This window comes from Ursus arctos, unplaced genomic scaffold (assembly GCF_023065955.2).
Source record: "Ursus arctos isolate Adak ecotype North America unplaced genomic scaffold, UrsArc2.0 scaffold_4, whole genome shotgun sequence".
Taxonomy (NCBI): domain Eukaryota; kingdom Metazoa; phylum Chordata; class Mammalia; order Carnivora; family Ursidae; genus Ursus; species Ursus arctos.
The window spans coordinates 54,353,945-54,381,101 of record NW_026623056.1 but is presented as its reverse complement, the minus strand read 5'-3'; the positions used below and the strand labels follow the sequence as shown (position 1 = coordinate 54,381,101).

The following is a 27,157-nucleotide window of genomic DNA, read 5'->3' as shown; positions in this document are numbered from 1 at the left end:
AAAAATAGCTCAATATAATTCCATTATCATTACTAAAGCAGAAAACTTTTGATATCTCTTTCACGTCTGTTTTCCTAAGATTTTATGGAACAAGCTTGTCTATATTCAAAATTCCATAACTTTATCAAAGTTTTCCTCAATCTTATTGAAGTTCTTCAGTATTGCTTCAGAATAAAGGGAGAAAATATATGCTAAGTTTAAATGCAAGTCATTAGCATCAGTAAAAGCAGCAGACACCCATGAATCATAATCATGGAACTATTTATATATGTATACTTAAACCTCAATAAACCTGTAAGAGCATATTTTAAAAGATTCAATATTAAAAGAAGGTAGAAGAAAAAAGAATAGGTAAAAACAATAATTAAGCAATTAGCAGAAGAATTTTGAAGAAAAACTTGAATCTTTGAATATGGAAGGACTTACCTAGATAACTTGATGGAATTCTTGCATTTCAAGTCGGATGACTCAATGAAAAGAAACTTACTTAATTATGGGAGACAACAAATGATATGGTCTTGGGGAAATTTATGTTTAACTAATTTTATTAATTATGAAAGATTGAAAATAAATGAGTCAAACATTTAACATTAGTAATTAGAAAGCAAAATAATAAGCCATAAAATGCAGCTATAATTATATACATATCTTATATTTTATTTTCTGATATTGCTACTAATTATTTCACTTTCTTATCTATGACATTTGCTAGAATAACTTTGAAATATTGAAATACAACAGTGATAATGACTTCCTTGTTGTCTATAATTTTAGCAAATGATTTTAAGTATCTAAAATCGGTTTGGGGTAGTCTTCATCATATCTAAGTTTCTTCTATTCTTACCTCTTAGAGTTTTTATTAGGAATGATTCTGGAATTTTGTTAAATACTGTTCAGCATATATTTATATGACTTTTTTCTCCTGAAATGGGGATTATGATGATAGATTGGCTTTTTTGGATCATGCTTGATTTCCTGGAATTAAAGGCCTATGGTTTTGGGTGCCCAAGTGGCTTAGTTGGTAGAATATGTGACTCTTGATCTCAGGGTTGAGAGTTCAAGACCCACGTTGAGTGTAGAGCTTACTTAAAAGAAAAAAATCCATGGTTGTTAGCTATAATATTAAATTCTATTTGTTAAACTCCACTTATATCTTTGCACATATATCCACAAGAATGATTTATGTTTTTGCTGTATTTTATTAAGTCTTAATAAAATTGTAGGATTTTATGAACATTTCTCTGTTTTCATATGTTCCAGAATATTTTAAATAATATAAGAATTATCTGAACCTTTAAAGTTATATAGAATTTAGCTGTGAACTTGTTCCTCATTGGAGCTTTTATTAATGCTAAAATTTAGAGTTCTTTTTTATTCAGATTTTCTCTCCTGTCTCAAGTTAACTTTGGTAATTTATAGTGAGATTAAAACTCTTCAACTTCCTCCATAATTTTCTTCATTTTTATAAATATGTAAATAATAAACTCATAGTTATTATAATATGTGTATTTGGTTACTTTTCTTTTTAAATCCTCACTATTTTATGTTGCTTTCCCTTTTTGCCCATACTTAAGCATACCAGGTTATCTGTTTTATTGCCTTATCCTTTCTACATTTTTCTCTTTTAGTTATTTCATGATTTAGCTGTATTAATTCCCAGAACCTATATATCATATATAATTATTGAAGTATAGTTGATGCACAAATTGTGCATATTTAATATAGGCAATTTGATGAGTTTAGACATATGCATACAAAATGAAATCTTTATTTTAACCTTCAAATCTCTTACCTTTTCATTCATCATGCCCACCTCTTTGAGATTTTGATCAAGAATCTGAGACAGCTCTCTTAAAGTAGAGCAATTTATTTCTCCAGTTTTAACCATTTTATGTTTTAGGTTATTGTTATTTTAGTTTTGGTAAGTTTACAGTGATATAATTGTAGTTTAGTGAAAATAGTTAAATTTCTTCAATAGGAGCAATTCTAGTTGTCAGCTTTATCTTCTTCCCTTAAGTTAATATCTTCCTTTAATTAACTGGAACTCTTCATTGCTTTATTGTTGGGAGACAATTCTTCATAAACATCTCACATTTCTTCTGCACAGTATGGATCCTCTGAGTGAAGGGACTTACAGCCAAATTAAGGGATGTTTATATAAGGAGATTTTCTAACATACTAAAGCTGAAAGTGTTTCCAAATTAATGATAAGGTCTCTTCTCTCTGTCCAGAAGAGGATAGACAAGTCACCAACTATACTGTATAAGATTAGAGTATCCTAAACTCAGGATTGCTTTATAATGCATGCTGCCGTGTGTGTGTGTGTGTGTGTGTGTGTGTGTGTGTGTGTAAGTGTAAGCATAAATGTATATAAATATAAGCCCCGTGGTCTCCATAAGTTTAGAGATATATCAAAGATGGGCATGGTGAGTGCTTAGAATTTATGGAACAAAGTATCAGAGATGAAAAAACTATAAAGAAAAAGAACGTGGGGCACCAGAGTGGTTCAGTCAGTTTAAGTGTCTGACTCTTGATTTTTAGCTCAGGTCATGATCTCAGGGTCATGATATCAAGCCTCACGTGTGTCTTGGCACTGGGTGTGGAGCCTGCTTAAGATTCTCTCTCTCCCTCCCTGCCCCTCCTCTGCTCTCTCTCGCTCTCTCTCTCTCAAAACAAAACAAAACAAACAACAAAGAGAAAGAACTTAGCAAGTCCAATACGGCAAAAACAAAATTAAAGACATTCAGATTTGAAAAGTAAAATTGTCATTATTTATAAATGATATGATTGAAAACTTAATGAAATCTACACAAAAGCTCCAAGAAAAAATGAGTGAATTTAGCAAGATGGCAGGATACAACATCAATATACATGAAAACTTTTGGATTTTTATATATTTTTAACATTCAGAAATCAGAATTTTAAAAACTCCATGTATATTAGCATCAGAAAATATGAAATCACTAGGGGTAAATATAAAGATGTGCAAACTTTTTAAAAGACCTGTTTAAGTGGAGAGATATTCTCTGATCATGAGTCAGAACACTCAATATGGTTAAGATATCAATTCTTCCCAAATTAATCTATAGTTTCAACTTAATCCCAATAAAACCCCAGCAGACTATTTTTTTCCCATAGAAATTGACAAGCTGATTCTAAAATTCATATGAAAATGCAAAGGACATAGAATAGCCTTAAACACCTTTGAAAAAGGATAAAATTTGACAAATAGTACCACCTGATTTTAAGAAATTGTAAGACTTGTGAAGCTACAGTAATGTTTTTATTGGCCTGCATAAAGATAGATATGTAAGTCATTGGAAAAGAATAGAGTAAGAAGTAGACCCACTCACACATTGACAGTTTAGACAGAGGTGGAAAGACAGTTCTGTTGAGAAAGGCTAGATAGCCTTTTAAACAAATGGTGCCGTGACACTGGGAACATATGCAAAACAATGAATTTCAACCATCTAACACAATCTACACAATTTAACTCAAGATGGATCATCAGCCTAAATGGAAGCCTGAAACTTTAAAACTTCAGAAGAAATCATTAGAGGAAAGCCTTTGCAATCCTGTGTTATAACACTAATTGTTGTAGTTAAACTACATTGTTGAGTTAAATTGTTAAGTTAAACTCATCAAAATAGAAAAGTTCTATTTTTTGAAAGACACTGTTAGAAGACAAACCAAGACTGGAAGAAAATATTTGTAAATCATATTATCTGATAAAGGAATGATTTCCAGAATATATGAGGAACTCATATATGAATAAGACAGCAAAAATCCAGTTTAAAAATATCAAAAGGTTTGAACAGTCACTTGCAAAAAAGAAGACATATGGATAGCAAATAGGCACAGGAAAAGATGTTCAACTTCATTAGGAAAATGCAAATTAAAATTACAATGTGATGCCTCTACAAACTTGTACGAATGTCTAAAACTAAAATGACTGACTGTACCAAGTGTTGGTGAGGATGTGAATAAACTGGAAGTCTCAGACACTACTGGTGGAAATGTAAAATTGTATAACAATTTTGTAAAAAGTTTGACAGTTTTTTAAAAAGTTTAACATTCACCTACTATGTGATGTAGACCTTCTCCACATTCCACACATCAACAGAAAGGAAAACATACATCCATAGCAAGGCTTATACACAAGTATTTGTAGCAACTTCATTTGTAATGGGCTTTAAAAAAAAAAAAAAACTGGTAACAACCCAAATGTCCATTCACAGGTGAATGAATTAATGAACTGTGATAACCACAGAGTGGAACACTGCTCTGGAATCAGAAGGAATGAAATACTGATCCGTGATACGAAAGGAATGGTTCTGAAAATACTTATCCTGAGTGAAACAAGTGAGGTCCAAACAAGTACATATTGTATGATTCCATTTATGTAACATTCTAGAAAATGCAAACTAATCTATAGTGACAGAAAACAGAATATTAAGTTGCTTGGGTGAGGATTGGGGTGAATAGGATGGCAAAAAGAGGTTATAAAGGCTATGAAAAATCTTTTGGGGGTGATCAATATGTTCAAATCTTCATTGTTTTATAGGTACATATTATGCCAAATCTTATTAAATGTACACTTTAATATGTGCAGTTTATTATACTTTAATTATATTTCAATAAAGCTGATAAAACTAATAAGAGAATGTGGTTATGCAGTTTTATTAATACAACAAATAGTAGTGGCTTACTTTGATACTGGAAATAAAGATCTAATAGTGGAAACTGGAAGCAAACTTTATGGGTATGAATACCCAAACTATGGAATCTTCAGGAATAACTTCATTAAGAATGCTGTGGAACTCAAGGAAAATAGATTTTTAATTTAGTAGAAAGATATAAAATAGAATATGACAAAAGGAAGATGATTTATAAAAGATGATATATAAATTCAGTGAGAGAGAATAGTTTACTTAATGTGAAAACAACTAGAAAAAAATTGGATTGGACTCTCTTATACAAATAAATTTTGGAATCTATACCATCAATAACTTTATAAAGTCAGATGTTATCAGTCCCCATCATTTCCCTACTTACTTCACCTTTCTAGTACATGCAAAAACCAGATGGATCAGGTAGATTATTTTAATCTAAGCAGGTGATAGCTTTAATCACTGCTGCCTGGAATGATCTGAATATTCTTAGACCCTCTGAGTCATAAATTCAGGTATGAGTACAACAATCCTTTGAGTAATAGAAATTGTACACTTGATATTGGACCAAGTTAGATCTAGAAGGCACAAGCAAATTATATGAATAAATGATCTAGAATCCCATGGTATGTACTACTCTTGCACTTCAACTACTATCTCTAAGGTCATTTCCTACACTAACTGGAAGGGGAGTAAAGCACTTGGATCTGATTACTAAAATGCCAGCACAAGATGGTATAATGAGCTCGTAAATAGAGCAGCCATGGTGGCAGGGATAGAAGCTATGCATGGACTCAATAGCATAGTCTCCCTTTTACCAGGATTTACTAGCTACTACTTACTGGCTATTGATCACAGAGTGACTACATTGGACCTCTTCCCTCTTGGATAAGAAGGCAATTTTCCTTTTTACAATCAATATTTATTCTAGATATGGGCTGGTTCTATATCCATAATACCTCCATTGCAACCACCATCTAAGTGCTCTTTATAGAATGTCTGGATTATAAACAAGTTATCCCATAGGACATTGCTGAGACCCAGGTGTCCATCTGATGGCAAAGGAAGCATAAAAGTAAAAAACAAAAACAAACAAACAAACAAAAAAACAGAACCATAGATTCCACCAGCAGCAAATGACCTGTTAGAGTGATGGATGGACTGCTTAAGGCTTAGCTAAGCATACAGACAACATCCTCTAGAGGTAGGACATGGGTATATAAGAGGCTATGTATGTACTGAACTAACCATATATTTTCTGTTTGGGTGTCTCCCAAAGCTAAAATACATGGTTTTAGGCAACAAATTTTGGAAAAAGTATTGGTTCTTATCAACATCCTTACACCATTTGCAAATTTAGGTTCAACTGAGGATCCTGGTTTTCAGGGAGGTAACATAGTAGTCAGCCAGGGGACAAAGGATTTCACTGAATTGGATGCTTATATAGCATCAAATTGTGTTGAGCTCCTCCTCACAGTGGACCAACAAGCAAAAACAGGAACTCCTGTTCTACCAGAAGTGATTAACGAAAATTACCATGAAGCACAGGGTTGATGCTACACAGTGGGAGCAAGCAGTGTCTAGAGCCCAGGATTTTCTCTAGGGTAGCCCTCGGTGCTTCTGCGGTACTATGCATTGTATTAATAGTAAATGGCCAATTTATGGACAGCTAAACACTCAGGACCTTTGGGGAGGAGGACTGGAAATCTCCATTTCAATTGGTTTAAAAATACCAAAAAAATTGTTATCTTGAGAGTTTACACATGACATATATTTGTTTTACATGTTTTGGCTTCCTTAATATTCCCTTACTTTGCATCCTTCTGTTCCCACTTCTACTCTGATAACACCTTAAGTATATTTTCACATTTTTTAATGAAAATAACTTTAAATCCTTGTATTTAAAACCTCTGAAGTTTTCTTTACTAACAAAACCGTAGTAAGTTTATCTTTTCTTTCAAAGTTCACCAAGTCAGGGTCACCAAACAATAATACTCTTTCTATTTTTTTTACAGTTTTTAAAAATATTTTCTAAACATTTTCTTAAGAAACAGGGCCTTTTGGGGCGCCTGGGTAGCGCAGTCATTAAGCATCTGCCTTTGGCTCGGGGCGTGATCCCGGCATTATGGGATCAGGTACCTCTGCTGGAAGCCTGCTTCTTCCTCTCCCACTCCTGCTGCTTGTGTTACCTCTCTCACTGGCTGTCTCTGTCAAATAAATAAATAAAATCTTAAAAAAAAAAAAAAAAGAAACAGGGCCTTTTTATTTTTTTTATTTATTTGAGAGAGAGAGAGAGAGAGAGATAAAAATTGAGATAATGAGTGGGAGGAGGGGCAAAGGGAGAAGCAGGCTCCCCGCTGAGCAGGGAGCCCAATGAGGGCTCAGTCCCAGGTCCCTGGGATCATGACCTGAGCTGAAGGCAGGTGCTTAACCAACTGAGCCACCCAGACACCCAAGAAATGGGGCCTCTATATTGTTTCCGTGTATTTCTTATCTCTGTGGGGAGGCTCCAGAAGCAAAAAAAATGTCCTATAGTTAATTGAACAAATCCCTTCCTCCTCAATATCCATTGGTTTCCAATAAGGGTAACAACACTAGAACAATATGGAGGAAGCTTTGTGGAAAATTACATCTATATTACAAATAAACTTGGGACATATCTTTGTATTTAACATAGAAATGTACAGAAGAATGTAAGAGAAGGAAGAAAAGGTATTATATCTACTTTTATGACCATCAAAATCACACTGGTTGTATAAGGAAGCATCTAAAAAATAGGTGACAGTTTCAAGGTAGTCTAGATCTGGTTTTACAAATTTCAGAATTTATAACATGGATTAATAGTCATATATTAGGAGACTTGAAAAAAGTGTTTCTAATATGTATTAATGTGTTCTACATTGAATAAGTTAGCCATTTACCACATTAGCTTCATATGTAAATTGTCTATGCAATTTGGAAATATATAATGAAGAATATTTTATTATTTGGGAGAACGTATTTAATTGGTACAGAAAAAAATACATGAGAATTCCAGGTTAATAATTTCAATATTTCTATTTTATTTTAAAAGTTTATCCTCTACATCTGTTCAAATAGATCTTAGAATTTAACTCCTTATAGCATTTTATTCTTCTCCCTGGAAACAGAATGATCTGAGGTCTCCCTGTGCCCACCACAGTGAACTTCGTGGGCACCCTGCATTAAATGGCCTAAGAATATTACTTTCAGCCTTATGAATGATCTGGTATAAGTTTTTGATTTGTGTATCGGTTTGATGACTTTTAGAAGAACCACATTCTAAAAATAAATCACTTATTAAAGCCTTTAAGCCAAATTTTTAAGGATTAAAAGTATTTTAAATATTTTTTTTTTTCCTCAGGCAAATTTGTAGGCCCTAATGCTAAGAGCTCTGAAAAATCTGATTAGGTGTCCTTAAGGTGTCTGAAGATGTTCCCAGTTCATCCAAACCCCTAAGCACAGAGTACATTCAGTTTAGACTAATCAAATTCAGAACCATTTTTTATCTGCAATTTTATTAAAGACTTTTACAAGCTCTCATATACTTTTTCACTTACAATTATCATTCTTATTGTAATTTTTGGAGCAGTGGTTAAGCATTTCTCAAATTACAATGCTGGATAACAGCCCAAGTGCCAGAGTAGGTCAAGGGGCCAAGGAAACCATATACAAATGATCCCTAACTTTGCAGGTTAAGATGATCTACTGTTGGATATACAAGTCCTAGGGATTTGTGTTGAGCTCTGAGGCTAGAGAGTACTGCGGCTGTTCTTACCTGAAGGAGAACAGTGCTGGGATTTAACCATTGGCAGAGCTAAGTGCGGTGTGTGTACCTGTGAATGCAGGTACTTGAGGGAGTTAAGGGTTTAATTGCTTGTTCACTAGAGATTATCTCATAGCAGGCATTCAATCAGTCTTCACCAGGTTGAAGGAGGTTCAAGGGCAGGAACGGGCTTTGTGTACTCTCTTTTGTGTTCCTGCCTTACTCCCTGCATATCCTATACTGTATGCATAATTCAAGCCAAATAATTTATGTAAACGAATGAAGGAATCCTAATTTGCCATATAACATACTATGAGAATGTCCTTTCCATTCTTTATTTAGAGTGTGTGAAAAGTGAATTTAGAAAGGTACAATGGTAGCTTCTCCCTGTGCTTAACGTAAACTTTTTTTGTGAAACAAAGAAAGGACTTCTCTGTTGGATTCATAAGTGAAAGGGGATATGTTTTTCTGTGTATGAACAGATATAGTCTTCTTTAAGTGGTCTTGATGACATTTCTTAATATTTTTTGAATTTTAATTGTTAAATATGTTTTCTTGTCATAGTAAATGCAGATTTCTGACCAGTGCTGTTATGACCTTTGGTAGAGAAGTGTTGTATCTTTTAATAATAGGAGAAAGAAATTAAGTCAATTATATTATTAATTACAGGATATAAACGCTAAGATGCACTGATGTCAGCATAGGCCTTGATAAAACTTAGGGCACTTCAACACTAAGTCATTGGTCTGTCATGATGCAGGCCTGTTGAAATGATCCCGAGCTCAAGAACCTTGACATAACCCTGCAACTGCCCTAAGCAACCACTTACCAGGATCTATTGAGTAGCAAAACTCAATGTTAAATTGAGCTTATACAGACAATGCATTCCTGCCCCTTACGGTAATGAGCCACGGCCTAAACAGTAACTCAATATATAAGACCAGTTTCTAGCATTTGCAAAAATGGCAGAAATAATTACTGATCATTATGCTCCTATGTGATCAAGAATGTGATTCAGTGTATTGTTGCACTGATAGATTTAAGCAAATGTTGACAATTGCTCCCTTCAAAACAAGGGAACAAAAGAAAGTCATTATATTGGGAAATTTGACGTAGTCATAGCCTTACTACAATTGACGGCAAATTTTTAAAAATAAATCATTCTTTTTTTTCATGATGCTTATTTTTTTCTATATTTTTAGAAACATTTGGTTTTTGTTTTACTTAAGAATAGGGGGAATGGATCTGTTTTTCTTGGGTGCTAATTCCTTTTAAGTTATGAATCTTTTCATGACTATAGCAATTTTTCTCATTTATATTTTACCAGTCACTTTATCATTAACTTTCCTACTTTGTTCTGAGTTCCATTCCAGCAGACCCATGTGGGGCGATTTCCCCTTCCCACAATGTGTAGAGGCACTTCCATACAAGAAGGTTTGCCTTTCCTGCCTTCAGACCCATTTCTGAGTGGGGTTGTAGAACACTAGCCATATACTTGCATCTAATTTTAGTGCACTAAGCAGATCCATCCATGATAAGGCTCACACCTTTTCCTCTTTTATTAACTTGTCATAGGGAACTTTCCATGAGACCAAAGATGTAGGTTGAGAGAGGGGCAGTAAAACAGTAGGAACAGGTACCACGAGAGTCTTAGTTACCTGCTTTTGCAGTTCACACGTCTTTAGGACCTATTAGAGCTTTGTCTTATATATCTCATCATTACTTTGTATCAGAATGCTGCTGTGCAAACCGATGTTTGAAGGTAGATCCGGAGACATATCATCATAATGGGCAATTTGGTTTATGGTCATTAGATATCTCATGTTCAGTCATTTAGTCCATACAAGGGCCTAGTCACAAGCCAGGAGCTGCTTTTTTCAAATGTGGAACAGTTGCCAAAAGAGGAGGACATGATCTTATTTCAAAAAACCCTAGGGATTTTGCTTATTTTCTTTCTGGAGTTTACCAAAAATTTCATATATCAGCTGTATGCCACAGACAATTCCAAAACTATTTGAACTACTGAGTCATTATCACCAATAGTAGCAAAATGGTACTACAACCTAAACTTGATGAAGTGAAATTTCATGCTCCAGACCACATTCAACACAGGCATGTAGGGTACCTGGTAATGGTGCAAGAAGCTCACTGAAATACTAGATATTTTTTCTCCAAAACCCAAATATATCCACAGAACAACGTGCTTATTCTTTTTTGAGGTTGATCTTGTCTTTTAGTTTAGAAAGAATATTCTGTCATGGCCTAAGTCACTGGACGCCTGGAAACTCCATCAACAGAACAGACACATGAACGGTTGTGGTTTATCTCCTTTTTTGGCATAGGTTTGTTGTACTAAGTAGTCCAGAGTGCCAGCTAAGTAGCAAACTAACAAACTGTCTATTAGGAAAGAAAGCTAGAGTTGACATAACCCAGTGGCAAGACAGTGAAGTTACGCAGTTGTCTCTGACTTACAAATGAAAGTCTTTATGATTTTGCTTACTGACCTTAATAGAAAATCAATTATTTGCCGCATAACAGGAACTAAAAGCTGCGTTGAGTTGTGCCTGTAAAGACACCTAATCTGGAGGCACAGCTGCAAATGGACATCAACACTTGATTAAGTTTTTGATATTCTACTGTCATTCTCCATGACCCAATAGGCTTTTGCACTGACAACATAATAATCAATTGGTGCTGTGCTACTAATCACAATCCTTGCATATCTCAAATCCTTGATGGTAGCAATGATCTCTGTAATTCCCCCAGGGATGATGTTTTGGTTTACTATTTCAAGGACGGAAGAAACACAAAGGCTTTTCTTTGGTTCTATAGTAATAGCTCTGTTTCAAGTATTAGGGAATTCTGCCTGCTAAGTATATTTGGTTTCCACTATAGGCTCTAGGACCACTGCTAGAACAACACAAGGCTTAACTTTGTGTAGTGGAACATGATGGCATTTGGGTCTCTGAGAATACGCGTGAGTTCAGAGCCAGTATCTAATAAATTCTGAAGTATGGGTATTTCCCTTTCTAAAAGCATTCTGATAAATGGTAATGGGTCCATTTGGGAACCTAATGCAGGTTTCTTTGTCAAACTGATCAGCCTCAACCTTTATCACGGCCTATGTTTTGTCTTCAACTGACTTAAGTATAATAACTAAGCTGTGAATCTCCAAAGTGGCAATTACGGTCAAATTTTTGCCTGGCAAATCTAGAATTTATTATCTCAAATATTTAAGAAGCACTTAAGTTGACTCCTAGAGATCCATTTATTTAATTTCTGAAGCTATGAATAATTAGTATAACCACAGATTACTATGAGTGAAACCACTATGGTGATGATGACCGTTTTCTACCTGTAGCTTTTGTATGGCACATACCTTTTCTCTCGTAGTTGCATGCGTCCATCTGTACACCATTAATCTAGAGTCCCATTATCACCACTGAGATCACAGAGGCAACTCTTACTGAAGCATCTCATACTGGCATCTCTGGCCTACACAGTATAACCACCAGAGACATCATTGGGAATGCCCATGCCTCCCTCATGAAGGCATTTCTTAATGTCTTGTTGAGGGAATGTGCTCCCAGATATCCTGGGGGGATGTGGCTAGGAGTGACTGAGAAGGTTCCATTTAATAGATTTATTCCATCAAGTCTATTTTCTTAAGAATTACAACTCTCCTTTAGAGTAGGACAGGAAGTTTTTTTTTGCCTTTCAATTTCATTAACCATAGCTCTTTGTTGAGTGAAAGGTTAGATTAGCCAACCTAGCAGAGTATTAATGTCATGCACAGGTGCTCAAGCCTGCACAACAAATTCTGAAACCAATGTGAATGCATCCATGCCAGTAATTAGAACCTAATGAATCTTAAATTATATCTGTGGTCTAACAGACTTAGAGCCAATTACCGCACATGCTTCCCAGACTCCCAACAATTTAGATTTGTGAATGATTTTAACTCATTTGATGTATACATTATCTCCTTCTAGAACAGACCTTGTACCACACTCTCTGAACTATGCTGAGATATAAGCCTTGATACATATCTGAAAGGAAGGGAAGGAAGACAAGATAGTTCTGGAAATGATTTCATCACCTTATGAAGCTAATTGCCTCAGCTGCAACCAGGTGCTGAGGATGGAACAATTTAAATTTTGATTCTTGATTATGGTTATCATATTAGCCTATGTGATTAGTATGTTTACTTCTACCTTTTTCATATTGGTTTGATTTTCTATTTTTATTTTAGCAATTTTTTTGCAACTTCTTTAACCTCTTCATATTTTTTCCTATACATAGGTTATAAATTGTAAATAAAATAAACAAATGCATTTGGATGTAAAACAAAAACAAAAACAAAAGACAGCAATGGCTTGAGTCTTGGAAAACCACAAAGATAAAGTGCAGAATCCCAGAACCTTGCTGCCATAAACAGATGTTACCCTCCCTCGGTATAAAGGTCTAAATATGTGGTAGGAGGTTTTCAGAACTGGAAGGAAATATAAAATGGGCCATCTTGAGTGCAGTAGTGCTGTCTTTTCAGTAGCGACAGCCAGCCTGAGGTGACTTCAAAGGAATGGAATCAGGAGAATTAAAGCTGACGTTGCTCTCATCCCTTCTTCCAAAATTTCCCTGGGCCTCTCCAGCTAGGAGTAGAGGGCACAGGAGATCTGATGAGTTCTACAGGTCAGCCTCTTGAATCACAGAGTAAGATGAAACAGAGTAGGGAGTGGATCTAGAGGGGCAAGTGGGTGGAGATGCCAAGCACACTTCATCTATTTTCATTCAGTTTTTCTGAAATTCTGAATATAGCCAGAAATTTCATTTTTTTCCTGATTGGGTGTATCCATAATTTGTAAGATGCAACAGTTACCAATTTCCTAAGGATGCTATCCTTATACACAAGAAAGATGGTAGTATATGTGTATTTGATATAGGAATTATATAATTCAGGAAAATAACATGAATAAGAGATTCGGTCCTAAAGACTGTATTTGGGTTTATGCAGCTCAAATTCACCAAATGATCCAACTTTTCCAGTGCAAAGATGAAATTCAGACATTGCGATGCTATGATTTAGTCCTATAAGTGATCTGCAGCGCTGTCATAGCATGTAGGTAATTTCCTCAGATTAAAGAATAGTTTGATCTTTATAATCGTCTTTTATATCTTCTTCAAAGACATGAATGTAGGCTGAGAGCATATATTGCAGTAAAGCTTTGCACATAAGTTTGAGTTCAGTAAGTTTGATTTGAAATTAAGTGGTATTATGTAAGATTTATAAAATAGTATTTTGTAAGATAAAGTAATTAAATTATATGATACTGTGTGTACATTTAGGGTCAGATATTTTTGACAGCTCAGTATGAGTCCTTTTCACTACGCGTGCTGAAATAAATTTACAGTTTCCTTGTTCTTTTTATCTGCCGTACAGTCACTTAAAAGTCAAGGAAGCTGGAGAAATCTGGGCCCTGCTTTGGGGGAAACTCAATTTTCATAGCTCTGCTATAAGCAATAATGAGAAATATACTGCTCAGATAAAATTTGTAGTGGAAACATTTCCAATATCTCCATCTGCTGTTACCTTTTAGTTTAATATGTAAGTTAAAACAGGATGTTCAACCTGCAAGCCACATTTACTTCACAGTAAAAAATACCACTGATCTGGAACATTTAAAATTCAGCATCATTGTAGAACTGATGAAAAGAGACAGGAAGAGAACTTCTGTTTAAACTAGTGCTATGTTAGTAACAAAAGGACCAGTAACAACAACTGGGGTTCACACTATTTTTTTTCTTCATTTTTTGATATGAGACATCAGAATTATGAATTCTTAGATGGAAATAAAGATGTCTTTGCAGAAAAAAATGCACTAGTGAATAATGGGCATACTTGTCTAGACTTAGTTTTAATTCTTTCTTATTTATACTTTGATTTAAGCCTGAAAATAACATTTTTCAACCTTCACTCTATGTCCATCTGGAAGGAAATGTGAATATCTCTTGTTAAAAGACTCAACTGATGGACAAAATATGCCATTGAGAAGAATAATTATGGATTGTTCCTAATAAATAGCAGTTAAGGTCAAATATAATATAGATTAGATCACTATGAGAAAGCCAGAGTTTTAAAATTTAGTTGATACCAGTTAGTTTGGTTATTGAATTCAGGCTTCACAAGACCAGGCCATAGATGACCTAGAAAGGAATTATTAGTCTCTGATACTAGAAGTCCTAAGTAATCATACTTCTTTGTAATTCTAAGAATAGTAAAAAAATTAACCTAGGGTTCTTAGCATTTTGACCTCAGAAAAACTGCATTGAAGATTTGCTCCTATTTATGGAGACTATGGAATAAATTATTGTTTAGTTGTGTTGTGGTCTGCTTCATGCAAAGCAAACACAAATTGCTTACATGTTTCACAAGTCCGAATAAATTGAAACTATTGTTTACAAATAATTTATTTTATTTTGACCTTAATTGTCACCATAACTTCAGAATACAGGTTGAATATTCTAAAATAGTACTTAATGATTTCTAACTGATTGATTGGAGGGAAAAGTATATAAAGTGAGAGTAATCATATTGTTTCCAAGGTGAACTATAAAAAATCAAGATTGATTTATTTATTTATTTAATTTATTTTTAAAGTAAGTATTGTTTTCTTTCTTTTTTTTATTTAATAATATTTTTTTATTATATTATGTTAGTCACCATACAGTACATCCCTAGTTTTTGGTGTAAAGTTTCATGATTCATTACTTGCGTATAACACCCAGTTATATGCAAGTATAGTAAAGTTCCATGATTCATTACTTGCGTATAACACCAGTGCACCATGCAATACGTGCCCTCCTTAATACCCATCACTAGCCTATCCCATTCCCCAACCCCCCTCCCCTCTGAAGCCCTCAGTTTGTTTCCCAGAGTCCATAGTCTCTCATGGTTCATTCCGCCTTCTGTTTACCCCCCTTCATTCTTCCCTTTCTTCTCCTACTGATCTTCCTACTTCTTATGTTCCATAAATGAGTGAAACCATATGATAATTGTCTTTCTCTGCTTGACTTATTTCGCTTAGCATTATCTCCTCCAGTCCCGCCCATGTTGCAGCAAATGATTTATTTCTAGTTTTAAAACTCTGATTGACTAATCTATCAGAAATACAGAGAAATAAGAAAATTCTGGTTGATTATTCTATTAGAAATGCAGAGGAATAAGAAAAGTATAACAGTGGTGACAGAATTTGTTGTTGTTATTTTGATTACGGTTGATACACAGTTACATTAGTTTCAGGTATACAACATAGCGTTTCAACATCTCTAAACATTATGCTATGCTCACCAGGAATGCGGCTACCATCTGTTACCATGCAACTATTACAATATCATTGACTATATTCCCTATGCCATACCTTTTAGTCCCTTGACTTTATCATTCCTTAACAGGAAGCCTTTACCTCTCACTCCCCTCACTCATTTTGCCCATCCCTCACTCCCCTTCCCTCTGGCAACATCAATTTGTTCTTTGTATTTATAAGTCTGATTCTGCTTTTTCTTTGTTTATTCATTTGTTTTGTTTTGTTTTTTAGATCCCATACATAAGTGAAATCATATATATTTGTCTTTCTCTGTCTGGCTTATTTCACTTAGCATAATGCCCTCTAAGTCCATCCGTGTTGTCACAAATGGCAAGATCTCATCCTTTTTATGGTTGAGTAATATTACACACACACACACACACACACACACACACACTGTATACACACATACACACAATCCACATCTTTTTTATCCATTCATATTGATAGACACTTGGGATGCTTCCATATCTTAGCTATTGTAAATAATGCTGCAATAAACATAGGAGTGCACATATCTTTTCAAATTAGTGTTTTCATTTTCTTCAGATAGATACCCAGTAGTGGAAACATTGGCTCATATGGTATTTATATTTTTAGTTTTCTGAGGAACCTCTATACTGTTTCCCACCATGGTTACACCAGTTTACATTCTCACCAATAGTGCACAAAGATTTCTTCTTCTCTACATTCTCACCAACACTTATTATTTCATGTCTTCTTTATTCTAGCCAGACAGATGTAAGGTGATTTCTCATTGTGGTTTTAGTTTGCATTTCCCTGATGATTAGTAATGTTGAGCATCTTTTCATGTGCCTGCTGGCCATCTGTATATCTTCTTTGGAAAAATGTCTATTTTAATTGGATTATTTATTTATCTTTTTGGTGTTGAGGAGCATTCGTTATTTCTATTTTGGATATAAACTCCTCATCAGATATATTATTTTCAAATATCTTCTCCCATTCAGTAAGTTGCCTTTTTGTTTTGTTGATAGTTTCCTTGGCTGTGCAAATGTTTTTAATTTTGGTGTCATTCCAATAGTTTAATTTTGCTTTTTTCCCCTTGCCTTAAGAGGTATATCTAGAAAAATGTTGCTTTAGCAGAATTTTTTAGCAGCAATTATTGCCTATGTTCACTTTTAGGAGTTTTATGGTTTCAGGTCTCTTTAATCCATTTTAAATTTGTGTGTGTGTGTGTGTGTGTGTGTGTGGTGTTAGAAAGTCGTCCAGTTTCATTCTTTTGCTTGTAGCTGTCCGGTTTTCCCAATACCATTTATTGAAGGGACTGCGTTTTCTCCATTGTATATTCTTGCCTCCTTTGTTGTAGATTAATAGACCGTATAAATGTGGGTTTATTTCTGGGGTCTCTATTCCGTTCTATTAATCTATGTGCCTAGCAAACTGCATTGAACTATACATTACAAGGATCATTCACTGTGATCAAATGGGATTTATTCCAGAGATACAAGGATGGTTTAATATTTACAAATCAATGGATGTAATATAACACATAAACAAAACAAAGGGTAAAAATCATATGATCATCTCAATAGATGTAGAAAAAGCATTTGATAAAATTCAATATCTAGTCATGATAAAAACTCAACAAAGTTGATTTAGAGGGAACATACCTCAACATAATAAAGGCCATATATGAAAAACCCGTGGCTAGCATTACACTCACTAGTGAAAAACTGAGAGTTTTTCCTTTAAGATCAGGAACAAGATAAGGATGTCTACTCTCACCACTTCTAATCAACATAGTACTAGAAGTCTTAGCCACCACAATCAGTCAAGAAAAGAAAAAAGGCATCCATATTGGAAAAGAAGAAGTGAAAATGTCACTATTTGCAGATGCCATGATACTATACATAGAAAACTTTAAAGATTCTACCAAAAAACTATTAGAAATAATAAATGAATTCAGTAAAGTTACAGATACAAAATTAATACCCTAAAATCTGTTGTGTTTCTATACATGAATAATGGAGTAGCAGAAAGAGAAATTAAGAAAACAATTCAATTTATAATTGCACTGAAAAGAATAAAATACCTAGGAATAAACTTAACCAAAAAGGTGAAAGACTTGTACTCTGAAAAGTGTAAAACATTGATGAAAGATATTGAAGATGATATAAATAAATGAAAAGATATTGCATGCTCATGGATTGGAAGAAAGTATTGTTAAAATGTTCATATTATCCAAAGCAATCTACTGATTCAATGCAATCCCTATCAAAATACCAAGTAATCTTCACAGAACTAGAACAAATAATACTAAAATTTGTACGGAACCACAAAAGACCCCCAAAAGCCAAAGCATTTGTGAGAAAGGCAAACAAGGCCGGATGTATCACAATTCCAGGTTTCCAGATACACTACAAGCTGTAGTAATCAAATCAGTATGGTTATGACAGAATTTTAATGAGTCCAGACTTACCATATATTTCTTCAAAGGTAGAAATTATAGATTGGATAATGTGTTCTAACAAAATTGTAAACCATTCAAAGTGTAAAACTTAAAAATGACTTGGGCATTAATTTAATTATTGTGCTCATTCATATTCATTAATTCACCAAAAGTACATTGAATCCCTTTAAAAGTTAGAGACTAGACTAGTTTCTGGAGATTTTATAACAGTAAAAAAAAAAAAGAAAAAGTGCTTGTCTTCTAATAACATGATATTTATTTATTTTTTAATTCCATGAATGAGTTTATTAAATCTATATTGTATTTGAAAAAGTGGCTTTGTACTTTCAGAATATTTTTAAGCATACTTCTTTGCAGTGATTGTTGTAATAATTTGTTTGCATTTCTCCTACTAGACAGTGGTTGATTAGGGAGTTGAAGGATCGTTTTCTGTATTCCCTATGTTTTTAGTGTATATTTAGTGTATGTATAACAAGCGCTAAGCTTAGACTTTGTATCCACTCAATCTTCTTTCAGTGGATGAATCAGTTAAAGTTGTGTAGTCACATAGCAGTCTTATTGATCTTTGAAAATGAGAAGAAGAGAGCAAGATACATTAGTAATCATCAAAAAATTTTGTTTAGGCTTGACTGAATCTACCCATGCTAACTTACACTAAAATAAAATAAATGAACAAAGATAAATATAGCAAAGAAACTAAAAGCTGAAAACCTCACAATTTAAGGATAGTCAAATTATTTGCTTCTCATCAATATCTTCTTGGAGAGATGTAAATGCAAATGCTTTACAAATGATTTGGGGATGACAGTTATCGAAATGAAATCAGTCACATGGATGGATATAATTCAATTGTACAAAACATTTATCATTGTAAGAGCAGAATTCTCAGTTCTTTGTAAAGAATGTTAAGATAAAGCTTGTGAATATAGTTGATTATTTGAAAAAAACAATAAGTTCTCTGTATCAACGAAGTGCCACTTTGATGGGAATCCCGAAAAGCAATTTAGATGTGTATTTCTAGGCATTTTATGATGCTGATCTTATCTCTTTCATGGATTTTAATAATACTTTCTGAATCTACAACATAAATTTTTATTGATTTATTCAATTTTGACCAGCATTTATTAAACATCCATTTTGTGCACAACACTAGGAATACAAAATTAACATGAAAATGCTATCTTCTTTCAGGAAACTTATATATGAAAGATGCATTATCTAGAAAATCCTCAAAATATCTAAATAAATGGATTATATAAAATGATCACCACGTGTTAACACAAATAAAGAATAAAAGTTAATTTTTCAAAATTAGGTCATTTATTTAAAGGAGAAGTTAAGGGATCCTTTGAACAGTTGAGGCTAAAGAAAACGTAGTCAATGAGTGGAGAAGGGGCATAGAATATGCAGAAGCCTGTCCATGTTGCTGAAATCTTGGGTATACACACAAACATTTTCTTATCTGGTCGCTACTTATATTTAGATTTTTCCCTCCCGCTACACATTTCAAGTTCCTTTTTACTTCAGCCAACACCACAGTTGGTAGGATTCTTTACCGTATCATGATAGCTCTGAACCTTTGTAGTTGGTGTAGGGTTAATATAGTGTTCCATTAAACTGTAAAACTGTATGCATTAGTACAAGGAGAAGTCCTAGGGATCTGTTGTGTTCCATCTGTATTGTTTTTTAATACAAAACACATATTTTCTCTTACGATGAAAAGGAATTATCAGACAAAATGCAAAAACCTTTTTTTTCCCCCTTCAGTTTATTCAGTGGCATGAAGAGCCCTAAAAGGCTAGATGAGCCTCTGCTTCCAATTCTGTGGAGCCATTGATGTGTCTCTTAGTGGAAGCATACCGTTCTTGGACATTAGACTCCTTAAGCACAGATTTCAGAATAATGAGATTGAAAAGAAATGTTTCAGTAAGTGTTTAGGTGCATAATGAAAATTATGATCCCTACTTACACTTTGTTCTATTAGAATTGTTGGAGAAACAGCACCACATATTGGCTATTGGCTTGGAGCTTACAGCACCCTGTCCTGCAGTACTATAATGGTTGATACTTGTATATCATTCCTCCTTTCTCTAAGGTCAGACATTTTTGTGTGACGTGGTAGATGGTGAGCCCTTGGACATGAAGGTGTTGTTTAGGGGCACCTGGGTGGCTCAGTCATTAAGCATCTGCCTTTGGCTCAGGTCATGATCCCAGGGTCCTGGGATCGAGCCCCGCATCAGACTCCCTGTTCAGCGGGAAGCCTGCTTCTCCCTCTCCCACTCCCCCTACTGGTGTTCCCACTTTTGCTGTGTTTCTCTGTCCAATAAATAAATTTAAAAAAAAAAGTGTTGCTTAACTGCTTGCTACTTATTAAGTTGCTTAATTAGAATCAATGTTGTATGCGATACTACAATGGCATATAAGGCACTTAGTTGGTCTAGGGTTAGTAGCGATAAAAGAAGAATGACAGATAAGAAATGCAAATCCACAACTCTAATAAGTATCTATTTTAGTGAAGAAAAGTGTTCATCCAAGTTTATGGGTGGGGTTCCAGGGTAATCAACCTGGTATCGTGTAACTATATGTCTCTTCCAACACTACAATTGGAGAAACCCATAGGGCTGCATTTTTGATGGCTGCTAAGGAAAAATCTTATATAAGTATTAGTGATTGATTGGATTACTGGGGACAAGCCCATTGTGTGGGCCCATGCATAGACTATCTCCATTGCTAGGGATGCTTTTTCATGAGATCAATGAACATGCACTATAGTGACTGAAAAAGTATGATAACAAACATGCACAGGGCGGATCATCTTTCCATTTGATTATTAAGATCTTTATACAAAATGGCAATCTATTGAACGCTAGCACAAACATGACCTAAATGTTTTTAAAAGTAGGCCCATTTGAGAGTCCACACACAATCTCCTTTTCCAAGCCCCCATGTTAGCAGTCTTCTAATATTCCTTCTTAAAAATGCCTGAACATCTAGCCTAAACATTAGTCACTGCCTATGGACCAATAAATATCACAACCACAGGCCTCTTCTTATAAGCAAAGTGGATAATCAGGTGGCCAGCTTGAAGCTCTTCCTAATAGGGTTAATTACCTTCTCTACCGCTAGTGGAGCTATAATGTCCTAGCCATCCACATCTTGCAATGCCAGCATTTTGTGCAGTGCCATCAGGTTTAATTAATTTATTTCTTCTTTGGACAACTGATGACACAGAATCCTCATGGGTTCATTGGTTTATGTCGATGGAGAGTTGAATTATAGTTACAGCTGGAATACATGCCTTGGAAATATGAGGGAATTTCCAGTGTGAACCATCTGTACTCTCTGCACAAGACTGGGCATTGTTCCATATGTACAACTTTTACTTTATACTTAAGTGATATTTTGGGGTGCCTGGGTGGCGCAGTTGTTAAGCGTCTGCCTTTGGCTCAGGGCGTGATCCCGGTGCTCTGAGATCGAGCTCCACATCAGGCTCCTCCACTAGGAGCTTGCTTCTTCCTCTCCCATTCCCCTGCTTGTATTCCCTCTCTCGCTGGCTGTCTGTCTCTGTTAAATAAAGAAATAAAATATTTTTTTTTAAAAAAGTGATATTTTGTACTACTAAAATATTTGTCTGGATAAAATAACATCTAATTCATGACTAGAAATAGGTTAAAAGGTCATTTATTATTCCGTGGTAAATTGCTCAGGCTCTGTCAGGGTTTCTCAGCAAATCAAAAGCTGTTTTGCCAAGGAGAGATAGTTGGTAAAGAAGACATATAACAGAACCTTCAGAGTACCCACTGACCTTATCCCAGATACCAGGCAACTTTCTTTCTTTTTTTTTTTTTTTTTTAAGATTTTTTTTAATTCATTGATTTGACAGAGAGAGACAGCCAGCGAGAGAGGGAACACAAGCAGGGGGAGTGGGAGAGGAGGAAGCAGGCTCCTAGCGGAGGAGCCCGATGTGGGGCTTGATCCCATAACGCTGGGATCACGCCCTGAGCTGAAGGCAGACGCTTAGCGACTGAGCCACCCAGGCGCCCCACCAGGCTACTTATGCACCAGAGATCTTTGAGCGCGACTGACTTCTGTGAAGTCTTAATAGCCTAGAGGAAGAGCTACTTGCCCAGTAGCCTGTAACATGCAAGAGAGTCTTCTTTTTGGTGGTGGTGGTGGCAGTGGTGGGATCCAACTCAAAGACTACAGGTTTTTAGGACATATGTAAATCGGTCTCACTGGGTCACCAAATGTAGTTTATGTTATTTGAAAAAGATGCTCTTTAAATATTGTCTCTTTCTTAATTGTGGAGAATGAGGGTACAGCAACTTACCCTTCATGTCCTGATATGCTTAAAACCTGAAACACATTTTTTTTTGGGATTTGTTTCTAACTTTTTCTCATTCATATATCTTTCTAAAATATATAGATGATTCATCAATTGAATTAAATGATTTTGGAAATGGGACCACATATGGAACAATAATTATAATTTAGAGTCACTCTCTGGTAAAGTTTATGAAAATTTACTCTCCTTTTCAAATACTCATCCAGCTAATTTGGTGAAATAGTCAAGATATATTCATCTTTCAAGTTTCAGTGGTAGTACTCATCTCTGTCATTTTCCTAGTTATGTGGTATACCATCTGGTTTATTATTTTGGTAGAAAGTGGGAGCTCATAGGACTTTATCGTTGTTATTTCTACGTCATAATTCTTCTTCATAGGACAAGAAGACATGTAGGAATTTTTCCTGTCAGTATCTTCTTCTAGAACTGGAAATGTAAACAGGCATGAGTTCAGAATCCCCTGACGCTGCTGTAAGGACTATAGGGAACAGTCACTAAATGCTCTTCAAATATGGTTCTGGAGCACTTCTTTCATTTTGTTTATTTTTTTTTTTCAAAGATTTATTTATTTATTTGAGAGAGAGAGAAAGCCCATGTGCACTAGTGGGAGGGGCAGAGGGAGAGAATCTCAAGCAGATTCCACGCTGAGTGCAGAGCCTGACGTGGGGCTCAATCTCATGACCCTGAGATCATGACCTGAGCTGAAACTAAGAGTTGGACGTTTAACCATCAGCGCCACCCTGGTGCCCCTGGAGCAACTCTTTTAATTTATTTCTCGTATTATCACAAATTTCTTGACAATTTAGCAAGCGTCGAGATTACTTTATTGCATAAGCCATTTATCCTTGATGTGATCTGACTATTCTACCCAATCCCATCCCAATCATGCTGGAATCTGATTCTAGTTACATTTCTGGAGTCAATAAGAGATGCGAGTGAGGATGGAGCATTAAGATGCTTTTGTTTTTGTGTTTTTTTCTGATAAGGTTTTAAAATAAGGGGGAAAATTTTCAGACAAGGATCTGCTTGGACTGCTGGGGAAATATCAGAGAGTATTCCATACCATTCAGATGTTCAAATATATTCTTTCTAGTTTTTAGGATCCCAGGTTTTCCAAAACAGTGCCATATCCTATACAAAAGATAGAGCTTGGCTGCAAATGCAACTGTCATTGTAAGTCAGCAACTTACAGGATTAATCTTTGCATTTGGTTTTCAACTATCTGTCTGTGACTACAGGTGATAATAGATATTTTAACACCATCAAAGAGTCTCCAGATTTAAGTCCCTTACTTGAGCTAAAAATTTAAGAATGTGATTTTGTGCTCTCTAAATCTGTCAAACAGTGTTAAGAGCAATCACAATGCTCCACATTTCTTGAGTTCTCATTTTTTAAAAAAATGTCCTGTATTAGTTTCTTAGGGCTACCATAACAAAATACCACAGAGCCCAAGAGGCTAAAAACCACAGAAGCTGATTGTATCTGAAATCTGTAAGAGAATACCTTCTTTGCCTCTTCTTAGCTTCTGATGGTTTGCAGAAGCTGTGGTTCACATCTGTATAGGTTCAGTCTTTGCTTTCATTGTCACATGACATTTGCTCTGTGTATGTCTCTGTCTGTAGACAGAGTATTCTTATAAGGACATGGCTGTATTCTTATAAGGACATCAGCCGTATTGGACTAGAGTCCCACCCTCCTCCAGTATGACCTCATTTGACTTAACTAATTACACACACAATGGCCCTGTTTCCAAAAAATTTTACTTTGTGGGGTATTTGAGGTGAGGACTTTAATGCATCTTTTTCAGGGTTACACAATTCAACCCATAACATATTCTTGTCTCCAGCTACATCTATAGCCCCATAGGTCTCGCTTCCAGGTAAACCTAAGTTACAATTCATTTAATGGCTTTTCCTTTGCATGGATAAAATTCTAATTTCTGAATATTCATAGATTTTCATTGATGTTAGACTCATTTAAAATAAATAATGCATCCTAGATTTCTTTCATTTCGCTAATGGTCTGGGTCCTGAATCCCACTCCTGGTACCAGTTTTGTGACAGATTTCTTTGTCACAAACAACTGGGCCTAATTTAGACTTTTTTTTTTTTTTTAAGGGATATATTGTTAAGATAACTGGAAACCTGCAGAATACATGGTAAGGTTGGCTAAAAATGCTTGATAGCATGTCAGAGGCAAAAAGATGACCAAGATCTGGCTAAGATTACACCAAAAAAATAATCACAAAGAGTGGACATTAAAACTATGGCCTTTAGTTAATAATAATATATCAATATTGGATCATCAATTACAAAGAAATACCCCACACTACTGTAAAATGTTAATAATAGGAGGAATTGTATGTAGGGTGTTGAAGACTATACTTTCCCCTCAATTTTTTCTAAACCTAAAACTGCTTTAAAAAACTAAGTCTATTAAAAATATATGTATTGATATAAAGAACAAGAGCATGTTGAGATAATAAAATAGCATGGGGGTTCATACAGGGTACACTTTGGTGATTGCTCTGGCTGAAATATTGGCTGAGTTGGAGCCAAGTGAAGAGCAAGTGTTGGAAACCGAGCTGGACTGAGCAGCCTTAACCTGAAGCTAAAGGATCTTTGAGCAGAGGGGTAGACTGCTGCAGCTAGTTTAGAATAGCCTAAGGATTTCTGAAACATGCAGAAACTTGATATCTTAAGATAATAGTCTGGTAGTAAGAGAACCTGGGCCAGAGTATGGCAATACATGAATAAGAAGCAATTGCTATCAAGAAGTCTCCTGTGGAAATGTGTAAAAAAAAAAAAAAAAGAAAGAAAGAAAAATGGTAACTGGATTCATACTTTCTCTCTGTTCATCTCTACTGGCTTCTCCTAAATTTACAGATTTGCTTCCATCCTTTTCATCCACAAACAAGACATTTCCTTAGGGGCGCCTGGGTGGCTCAGTCGTTAAGCGTCTGCCTTCGGCTCAGGGCGTGATCCCGGCGATCTGGGATCGAGCCCCACGTCAGGCTCCTCCGCTATGAGCCTGCTTCTTCCTCTCCCACTCCCCCTGCCTGTGTTCCCTCTCTCGCTGGCTGTCTCTCTCTCTGTCGAATAAATAAATAAAATCTTAAAAAAAAAAAAAAAGACATTTCCTTACATTTTTATTCTTACCTCAGCAATGTCTTTTTTTTTTTAGGGTTTATTTATTTATTTGAGAGAGAGAGCACGAGTGAGTGCACAGTGGGGAGGGAGAGAAAGAATCTTAAGCAGGCTCCATACCCAGTGTGGAGCCCAATGCAGGGCTCGATCTCACGACCCTGACATCACGACCTGAGCCAAAACCAAGAGTTGGATGCTCAACTGAGTGCACCACCCAGGTGCTGCTTACCCAAACAAGATCTTAACACCTCCCTTATGCTACAACGTACTTCTTGAAAGAGTAATTACCTTCATTGTGTTCACATTCTTAGAAACCATTTTCTTCTTAGAAAAATCTTTTTCTTTTTCTTTCCTGCTTCTTCTCCTAACTTGGATTATTATTATTTTTTTTTTCTCCACTTTTTTTTTTTTCCTGGCTATTCTTTCTCAGCTCACTTGCTAGTGTTGGTATTCTCTTGAGTAGTGTGTGCCTTTTCAGTGGAAATATAAGGAGTGTTCTGAACTCAGACCTCTTTTCTTTACAATAGATGCCTTCTCTGTAAACGATCTCATACATATCGAGGTCTTCCATCTCACATTCTCTATCTCAGATGCCCCTTCTCATTCCATTTTCTGCCTCTGAATTCCACAGTCAACTCAAACACAAAATGTTTAAAACCAAACACTTTTATTTTCCCTATAAACTTTCCACTCTCCATCCTCTAACATAGAAATCTTGTAATTTTATTTAATGCTCTTCCTGACAACCCATTCCTCCTTACCCATGCCATTGATCATCAAGTTTAGTAAATTCAGCTCTGCCACTTACCTGAATGATTATAATCACTTTCTAACAGGTTTGCGGCTACCAGTGTCTTTTTCCTGTGATGCCACCCCATTGTGCAGCTGCTAGAATTCTTTATCAGGTGAATATGTGTCTATTCTTATTTTTAAAACTTTTTTATAAGATAAAATTCAAATAATTTGAAATGTTGCAAACCTATTTTACATTCTAGCTTCAACATTACTGTCTAGGCAAGTGCTTCTTAAACTGTGGAAAAGGCCAGTTTTGCCCACCCCCCCCTTTTTTAATCCATTGTGGGCCATACTTTTATAAAATTCAATAAAAATTCTTTATTAGAATAATTATCACTTGCTGGGAGCTATAGCAACATCAAATTGCTATAAAAGTATTTAAACATTTCATCACATTTTCTCTAGTGTTGCAAAGTGTTCATAGTCTGCAGTCCAGCGCCAGAAGCATGAATCTAGGTTAGAGTTTTGACTTTCCCCGTAATACTTTTGTGTAACTTTTGTGGTAATCACGCTATTTGAGAAGTGTGATAAAAGTTAAAGAATGCTTGCTGAAATCTCATTGGTGTGCAAAAATGACACACAAGTAAAGGGATTAAACATAACTTTGAGTTCCTATATTTGTAAT

At 35.3% G+C, this 27,157-nt stretch overlaps 1 protein-coding gene across 1 annotated transcript in view; it reads left to right on the top strand.

The window, feature by feature from the left end:
- NSUN3 (NOP2/Sun RNA methyltransferase 3) overlaps window positions 1-26,613 on the top strand; it is a 449,969-nt gene extending 423,356 nt beyond the window's left edge. The window contains exon 12 of the transcript XR_007188714.2: window positions 26,574-26,613. The gene's annotated coding sequence lies outside the window, so the exon portion shown is untranslated. The remainder of the gene's footprint in view (window positions 1-26,573) is intronic.
- The last annotated feature ends 544 nt before the right edge of the window (window positions 26,614-27,157 follow it).